This window comes from Panulirus ornatus, chromosome 8 (assembly GCF_036320965.1).
Source record: "Panulirus ornatus isolate Po-2019 chromosome 8, ASM3632096v1, whole genome shotgun sequence".
Classification (NCBI taxonomy): domain Eukaryota; kingdom Metazoa; phylum Arthropoda; class Malacostraca; order Decapoda; family Palinuridae; genus Panulirus; species Panulirus ornatus.
In genome coordinates this window covers 6,698,197-6,708,196 of record NC_092231.1, presented here as the reverse complement: position 1 = coordinate 6,708,196, position 10,000 = coordinate 6,698,197, and the positions used below count along the sequence as shown (strand labels likewise).

At 42.5% G+C, this 10,000-nt stretch overlaps 1 protein-coding gene across 2 annotated transcripts in view; it reads left to right on the top strand.

Moving 5' to 3' along the window:
• The window catches only part of uif (sushi, von Willebrand factor type A, EGF and pentraxin domain-containing protein uif), a 203,195-nt gene that overhangs the window by 73,965 nt on the left and 119,230 nt on the right, over positions 1-10,000 (top strand). The gene's annotated exons all lie outside the window — the stretch shown is intronic.

Below are 10,000 nucleotides of genomic sequence, written 5' to 3'. Positions count from 1 at the left end.
AAAACACGAGATGATCATCAGATCTGATGTTTTTTAAAAAAAAAAAAGACATTTCAAGACAATTATTCATCTCCTCTGTGAGCATTTTAGAAAATGACTCTCATCATTTTCTGGTGGTAGATCATACACTTAAAAGTTATCAAGAGAACTGAAGTGGTTTGGCGTTGGTTGAGGCGAAGCCGAGGTCGCGGATGCGTTTTAGGACGCGGGGCGGAGTGGCGTGGGCCACGGGGTATACCAACCGTTGTCTTGGGCTCGTAAGGACGGAGGGACGGTGGAGGGAAGAAGTCGTGGGTTTTGACGAGGGGGGAGGGGGATTGTCGAGGGGGGAAGAGGAAGCAGAGAGTTTGTAACACTTATGTATTACGTATTACAGAAGCTGAATGAATTCCTGTAGTTTGATGAAGCAAGCGACACAGAAAGGGGGTTCATTTTCGCCTCGCATGTCTTCGCTAAAACCCCTCCTCCTCCTCCTCCTCCTTCTTCCCGGTTAGCAAGGTTGTGTTACGTAAGGCTGTGAGGTGTTGTGCAGGGGGGGGGGGGGGGGGAGTGGGGGTTACCTACTTGCACCCTCGTTTGGGAAGGGGGGGGTGGGGGGAGGAGGCAATGTTTCGATAATTGTGTATAATAAATTTCAATGTTTAAACGTTGACCGGAAGTACCATGGTGTGGGAGTCTGTAGTACAAGATGCGGATTAAGATAAAATAATAATAATAATAATAATAATAATGATAATGATAATTTTTGAATAATGATTTTCAAGCTATATCGAATTATAGATATTCCATCTTAACCATACATTGAAAAAACAGTATATTAATCCAGTTTTATCGTAACACAAGAACGATGATTTGGAATATATATATATATTTTTTTTTTTTTTTTTTTTTTTATACTTTGTCGCTGTCTCCCGCGTCTGCGAGGTAGCGCAAGGAAACAGACGAAAGAAATATATATATATATATATATATATATATATATATATATATCAAACCTCAGGACACCACATAGTGCTATACACCTCTGGTATGATGGCATAAGGCTGAAAATTAGTAGGAGAGACGTCAAGGCTACAGCCCGCACGACCATATATCTCTCTGTCTGTCCGTGTGTGTGTGTGTGTGTGTGTGTGTCTGGCCACCAGTTGACAACCTGGCCCTCCCGGTCTCGCCCATGTCGGGTTTTGTATCGTTTTATATCCTGGTCATCAATTCTTCTAGAAATTCCAAAACATCATTAATCAGGAACATTATCAATCCTGACCTTATATTTGACCTGACCTGACCTGACCTATGTGTGTGTGTGTGTGTGTGTAGAGGCTCACGGATATCAGCCTGGCCTTAGTGGAGGCTTATGAAGAATTTAAGTGGATATCTTGCTATTATAACTCGTCCCCCCTCCACGCCCCCTTGTCGTTTTCTATGCGTCGAAGGTAATCGCCGTTGAAGGCAATCATCTCCCCCTCATGTCGTTTTCTGTACGTCGAAGGTAATCGTCCCTCACCCCCTTGTCGTTTTCTGTACGTCGAAGGTAATCGTCCCTCTCCCCTCCCCTCCACCCCCTCGTCGTTTTCGGTACGTGGAAAGACACGTAGGAAAACTCAATGGGATCTGGTAATTCTAAGGTCACATTAGGAACGTGTATTGATCCGAGTCATGTCCTTTGGGAGGCGGGGGGGGGGAGGATTAAGTATAGATGACACGTCCGTCTGGGCTGAGGGGAGGAGGAGGAGGAGAGGGAGGGGGGTTTGAATGCGATCGGATTAGATCCCGGGCTCGAAATGAGAATCTGGTTCCACAACGGGTAAGATAAGGAGAGGGTCGGGTTACCTCCAAGGTTGGGGCGGCGATGCTCGCTTGCTTTCGGCTTCTGAACCCGCCCATCCCGCCACTTATATACATTGGCTCACATTGACCCGTTCGCAACAAAGGATGAAAATATATGGAAATCCACTGTTGTAAGATGCGATAATTTAATCGTGGAATGTCATATGGTTTAGTCCGATTTAGAAACAAAAGAGCCTAGCAGAATTCTGCCATTATTTGTAGCGTAGCTCTGTTTCTTTTTTTTTTTTTTGACACAAAATATGTATATTTAGGGGATTGATATTATTATTTGTCTATGGATAATCGTATTGAGAAGATAATGGTGGACAAGAGTGCGTTGTGAAGGGGGTGTGGGGCAATCATACGGTCCTGGGAGGGGTATGAAGTGTGTGTGTGTGTCTGTGTGTGTGTGTGTCTGTGTGTGTGTGTGTCTGTGTGTGTGTGTGTGTGTGTGTGTGTGTGGGAGTCAATCGCCCGGGTGTCCAGTTGCCCCAAGGTTAGCAGGTGCAGCAGCGTCGTCGCCCGCCTTACCCAGCTGTTGCTGCTGCCTCCCACACACACACATTCTCTCTCTCTCTCTCTCTCTCTCTCTCTCTCTCTCTCTCTCTCTCTCTCTCTCTCTCTCTCTGTCACACCCCTGTCTCGCCCATATCCCTGAGCTAGTGGGATGGTGTTCCACATCTGTGTAACATGTGTACAATTCAGGTGGCACACACACACACACACGTGTGTATATATATATATATATATATATATATATATATATATATATATATATATATATATATATATATATATATATATATCTTTTCTTTAACACTATTCGCCATTTCCCGCATTAGCGAGGTAGCGTGGAGAACAGAGGACTGGACCTTTGAGGGAATATCCTCACCTGGCCCACTTCTCTGTTCCTTCTTTTGGAAAATTAGAAAACAAAAAAAACGAGAGGGGAGGATTTCCAGCCACCCGCTCCCGTATATATATATATATGATGGAGCTTTGATATACATCTGTTCGTATTTTGTATAAATACGAGGACTGATGACTTACAGGGTAAGGTATGCGCCCCACACCAGAGATTTTATGTCGATATGATAAATCAGGTTCCCCACCACCAGCACTGATCCTCCGTCAGATATGATGGGGGTAGCCCAGCACCCATGCCTGTCGTCCCTCTGCTCCACACAACACTCATTAGACCTTCCATAGATTCCTCTCTCCCAACCCCACCGTGTCAAGATATTTCTCACATAAGAACTATGTAAAGTTAAGCACTTCAGATAACCACACTTAACAGGAGTATTGTAGATTTTGCTCAGGTTTATAATTGGAAAATGTTCTTTGTTAGGAAAGTCTGTTACTAACATTTATACTTAGAGAATTATATGATTTTGACTTTTCCGTCCACTAATCTATATGAGTTCGGAGTGGCTTGGTTATTTATTATTATTATTATTATTATTATTATTATTATTATTATTATTATTATTAATATTATTATTATTATTATTATTATTATTATCATTATTATTATTATTCTTATTATTATCATTATGATTATTATTATTATTATTATTATTATTATTATTATTATTATTATTATTTTTGGGGGTGTTAGGCCTATCAAGTGTCAGGCTTATAATTAAGGTCGTCAGTGTCACCAACAGCGGCAAAAAAAAAGAAGAAAAGCTTGAACACTTTCCATAAGTGATTTAAGACTCGATCACCTTCTACTATAAGTGTTCAGAATGATTATAAAACTTGAACACCTTCTATAAGTCTTCAAGATAATTGTACGATCGTACATATTATCACTGCACGTATGACCCTTCCTGGGAGTCGATATTCCTTGTATAACAAATCCTTATATATATATATATATATATATATATATATATATATATATATATATATATATATATATATATATATATATGAATTGTTCAAATACATGTCTTATATAAGAGAAGCCTTATAAGACCATTGAGCTGCTGGGGGCGCGCGTCTATAGTACCACATCTGAACATCACATAATCCACACCTGACTGTGTGTGTGTGTGTGTGTGTGTGTGTGTACTCACGTGACGGAGTCACGGCTTCGCAAAAGGTCGGAGGGGGGTCAAGGATTGTGTGGGGGTGTTAAGCGCCGTATGTGTGGTTGTCGTGAAGTCTGGGGTAGGAAGGGATGGTGGGGGTAGGAGGGAGGTGGGGTGGGGGTAAGAGGGAGGAGGTTGGGAAAGCCTTATATCTGGGGGTCGTGGGGTCTGGGGGGGGGAGGTAGGGGGCGTTCTGTTTGAAGGTCGTGGAGTTTAAGGGGGAGGGGGAGTGGCTGTGTCTGGGGGTTGAGGTGTATGGGGGAGGGAAGGAGGGAGGCAAGCCATATGGCTGGGAGTCACTGTGTCTTGAAGGGAGCTGGGGATTGGATCGTGTCTGGTGGGGTAGCAGGTGGATAGGGGAAGGTTAGGTTAGGTTAGGCAGCTAGGTTAAGCTAGGTTACCTTAGGTTAGATAACCAGGTTAAACTTTGTTATTCTAACATTTTCTTATGTGGCCGTTTATTGCTAGTCTGATGAGCAAGTTGTATTTACATAATTATTTGGTTTGCCATATTTTTTAATATTTTCTTTTCTGCTTCGTGAAATATTCTTCCCAGTTTATTTTATTTCTGCGTTTGCATTTCTAATATTCTTTATGAGAGGATTATGAGGACTTTACAATGATAGATAATGATGATTATAATTATTTCTTTTATTCTAGTCGTTCTCGAAGGACGGAGAGCTCTCGCGCTGAACATCTCTCTCTCTCTCTCTCTCTCTCTCTCTCTCTCTCTCTCTCTCTCTCTCTCTCTCTCTCTCTCTCTCTCTCTCTATATATATATATATATATATATATATATATATATATATATATATATATATATATATATATATATCACATTCTTGTACATCATTCTAAAGCTATATTGCATTCGGATGGTTTCAGCCTAAACATGCGCTCCGTCCGTTCTCCAGGTATCCGACTATACGAACGCATCCGCGTTTCTTCACAATGCATTGCAGCGTCCGCCGTACCCAGACATAAATCAGGAATATTCGGAAATGCCATCCTCAGGAAATAGAGGCGGGGGTATTGACAGCAGGGCAGATTTCTGAGAACGCCTGCAGGATGGGGACATAGTGAAAGGTAGTTTCTCTGAATCATGCTCAAGGAGATTCAGGTAGCGTCATGTCTTAAGAGCGAAACAGACATTAAGAGTTTACCTTGCGAGTAATCCTGTTAATTCACCCGTACGGACCGTTCCAGTCAAAAGCCTCGGGTTCATTTGCACGAATAGACCAAGGAATGAGACAGGCGCAAGAATTATATAACATCTGTGTTTTACTCGTGTGAACAAATTAATTCATGTAGGAAACAATTTTTTTTTTCTCGATGTTATCATGTACGATCGGAAACATCTGCAAAAGTTCACTGATATTATGTCATTCAAACCCCCCCGTATGTTTTGCTTAGCAATGTGTCTTTCTCCGTGGAAACCAATTTGTAGAAATTGCTCTACCTGAAGTGACGACCAGTAAATTTGCCCGGATCATCGTGATTGTAATTTTATTCCATTTGCGTTCGCATGTTTACGTGGCGAACCAATTCACTGGCTCCATTTGGTCTCAGAGAACTCAGTAGCCTTCAGTATGGACAAGTGACGAGCTGTGTGTACACTACAGCACAAGCCTTTTTACGTCCCTCAGAGACGGATGAGAATGTACTTCCATATTGAAATACAAAATTTAGCGTTTTTTTTTATCGGAAATGTAACATAAAACCGCCATAAACTTTGGGCAAATTATATGGCAGCTTTTGGGAACTTGGTCTTGGCGGTCAAGTGGTTCACTAACATTTACAAACGCAATGAAACCGAAAACTGTGTTTGCATTGCCTCTACGAAACCGTTAATACTGTGAAATGTATACAGTAATTTTGTAGTTCGCTGAGGAAATCGTTCGCTGGATATGTTTGGTACCGGGTGCGGCGGCTGCCTGAAATCGTTCGCTGGATATGTTTGGTGCCGGGTGCGGCAGCTGCCTGGGGCACGATAACGACATAACAGGATCTAAAAGTTGAATCGTGATGAAACTTTACCGGACAGAAGGTCGTCCCGGGTTGGAAGGTATTTGTATTTTAACTGTTTTTTTGGGGGTTGCATTTCCTGGATTCGCTAGTCCGTCGAGTCTTAAGTATATCCGATTGAGCCAGGATTATTTGGTGCTAGTTAATGTTCTCAGCATGACGCTGACCTAGCGTTATAATAATCGTTTTGCCTTGCTGTTTTATCGTTCATCAAATATTCTATTTTTAAGTTCAAGATTTTAAGGATTATGATGGAAATAAGTTTTTTGACGTTTTGTCTCATGTTCGAAAAATGTAATATATGATATTTGATACTGTATTTGTATTGTATATATGTATTAAAAACGCCCGAATAGATTCTAAGATTAGTATTAGGAAACTAATGTTCCGTTCCTAGTGTCTCTTTCGGTTTAGAGATTTGACGTCATGATATACTTCGTTCCATTCCTCGTATCTCTTTTGGTTTTCATATTTGACGGTAGCATTTCAGTAGTCTTTTTCAGTGTGGTTAGGTAGATATAGATAGGAAATATAAGGTAATATTTTTACGAATTGTTTTCACACACACACACACACACACACACACACCTTTGATCGCCGTTTCCTGCGTTAACGAGGCAGTGCCGGGAACAAACGAAGAAGGGCCGCATTGGCCTACATCCATTCTCTCTCTCTCTCTCTCTCTCTCTCTCTCTCTCTCTCTCTCTCTCTCTCTCTCTCTCTCTCTCTCTGACCTACTCATGGCTAGGGGGGTCGTCTTCATCAAGCGGCTGTTCACCTCATAATGAGGTGTGAATGAGGCTTCTCATTTCCCCCCCGCTTCAGCATCCGTTGTCGGGACTTTCCCCTCCATCCTCACCAAACTCCCACGACAGTACGACTCCAGTACGATGGTGGTACGACCCTCCTCCCCCCACCACTTGAACGTGGCACGGTACGACGAACCGTTGGCGCGACGGTACGACCCTCGTGAGCACGACATTGTGCCCCTTGGACCACGGTAGTATGACCATTGAGCACGAAGGTACGACCCCTAAGCACGACAGTACGACTCGAGCACGTAAATACTGGCCTTTGATATAACGGTACGACCCTTGAGCATGACGACCCAACCCTTAGGTGTAATGGGCCGACCTTCAACCAGGCCTTTGACGGTCAGGTCAAAGGCCGCGCCATCCTTTACTCCCTAAGGGTCGTACCGTCATGTGGTCCAGAAGGTTAATATAGATCCCGCTCCCCCTGGCAATATAGATCCCTCTCCCCCTGGCAATATAGATCCCTCTCCCCCTGGCAATATAGATCCCTCTCCCCCTGGCAATATAGATCCCTCTCCCCCAGGCAATATAGATCCCTCTCCCCCTGGCAATATAGATCCCTTTCCCCCTGGCAATATAGATCCCTCTCCCCCTGGCAGTATAGATCCCTCTCCCCCTGGCAATATAGATCGCCCTCCCCCTGGCAATATAGATCCCTCTCCCCCTGGCAATATAGATCCCTCTCCCCCTGGCAATATAGATCCCTCTCCCCCTGGCAATATAGATCCCTCTCCCCCTGGCAATATAGATCCCTCTCCCCCTGGCAGTATAGATCCCTCTCCCCCTGGCAATATAGATCCCTCTCCCCCTGGCAGTATAGAACCCCCTCCCACTGGCAATATAGACCCCTCTCCCACTGTAGACCCCCTCCCACTGTCAATATAGACCCCTCTCCCACTGTAGATCCCCCTCCCATTGGCAATATAGGCCCCTTTCCCGCTGTAGACCCCCCTCCCACTGGCAATATAGACCCCTCTCCCACTGTAGACCCCCTCCCACTGTCAATATAGACCCCTCTCCCACTGTAGATCCCCCTCCCACTGGCAATATAGGCCCCTTTCCCGCTGTAGATCCCCCTCCCACTGTCAAGTTTGAAGACCTCTTGGTTGGCCGGGAGCCACAGGGTTGTTGATCATGAGAAACAACAGTTTAGAGAGGAAGGAAAAATAAGACGAATGGAAGAATTACGGAACAGAGAATGGAAGAGGAAATATACAAGCGATGTAGAAAGCAGTTTCGCTGTCTGTTTCACGATGTTAAACTCTCTTAATTAGTCACCTGACAACGTTAATTGGGAAGAAAGTTTATATAGTTTTTCGTACGGTCGGGAGAAAGTATGTCGTTATGATTTTTGATAATGACGATTAAAAGTGTATTGTCGTTATTAATGATGATAAGTGACAATGGATGTATTTCAATGTGCCAAGAACTCACGAAGAAATGGTCTCTCGCTCGCATTTGTTATTATTATTGTTATTATTATTATTATTATTATTATTATTATTATTGTTATTATTATCGTGATTATTATTATTATTATTATTATTATTATATTATTGTATTATTATTATTGTTTTTATTATTATTGTTATTATGATTATTATTATTATTATTATTATTATTATTATCGTTATTATTATTACCATTATATTGTTGTATTATTATTATTATTGTTATTATTATTATTATTATTATTATTATTATTATCATTATTATCTGTTTTTAGTTTATCATTCTATCTTATTTACAGTCTATCATCTTTCATAAGACTTCAATTCATCCGTGAATGTATAAGGTATAATATTGTTTCCCTGGCTATGGGGGAGCCTCAGTGTGTCCTGTATCCAGAATTTTACAAAACTGAGGGAAGGTTGGCATGTGACTACGCTGGTGTACACCCTCACAGTGTTATGGTTCATTCTCAGAGGTTTAAGTCATCGTACTCAAGGGCTTAAATTGTTGTACCCGAGTGGGTGTGGAGTCATCTTGCTGAAAGAGGCTGAGTTGTGCTCAAAACGGGTTATCGTTGTCTTCAGGGCGTTTGATCATCTTTACTGAGAGAACGTGTTTTCAGATAAACACTCCTGAATTGGTGATATTATCTTCAATATTGCTATCGTATAAGGGTCTTGCTATCATAGGTTTAAAGAAGTGATATCGTACGCATTGGACTGTTATTCATACTCAAAGGGGTAAGCTATCGTACTTGAGAGATAAAGTTATTGTACACTTTTAGTTGACTTGTGTTGGAAATGTTGATATCGTATGCATTGGACAGTTATCATAGTCAAAGAGGTAAGAAATTAGATGTACTCAGGTTGTTCTATCGTATTGCAAATAGTGGTATCGTATGTATGGGACAGTTATTGCACCTAAGAGGAAGGGTATCGTATTTAGTAGATTGAGTTCTTTTACTTATGTGGTTATATCGTCTAAGGAAAAGAAGTTAACGTACGCAAGGGTCTATTGTCATATTTCATACAAGCTATCGTACCTATCGTAAAGTTACTGTACTCGAAGTTTTCAAATAACCATTGGCAGAAGGTTAAAGGTACTGCATGTAATGGGTAAGGCCATCGACCTTATGATGCTAAACCTTGATGTACCAGTTGTGGTAATGCCACACAGCTGGAGTTAAGGAGGGGGAGGGGGGGGGGGTTCGTATCATTCCGACCTGGATCAGGTCACGAGGGAGTTTCACAATCGCCACCAGCACGGGGTCTGTCGGGCCCAACCCCTTTGGCTGTACAGCAACAGTTGATCTGGGAGAGTTGGCTGGCCTGACTCACCCCTCTCACACCCACCTTAAGTCACAGCTGACCCGGGGGTTACTTGACCCTCTCCCTCACCTACCCCAGCTTCTTAAATCCAGTTCATCAAGTGGCTCGCAGTGCTGTATATTTATATCAGGATTACTTCTTTTTGCTTCACCTCCCCCACATCAACTCACCGGTTCATATCTGTTAAGATATGATTGAGGATAGGTGATTATATTGCTGTTTACATATGATTGAGGATAGGTAATGATATTGATTATTTCTTGTTAGCTCAGCTTGACGTGTAGGGTTAAGTGGTGATGTTTGGATCCAACCGCTTGTTTGTGGACATTGTGGCTCAAGGTCGTACTGTGTCCACTTGAGCACGACGCCGTGCACGACTCTAAAGCAGGATGGTCAAAAGGTCGTCCCCCAACGGGTCGTTCCGTCGTGCTCTAGTAGGGTCGTACAGTCGTCTTGG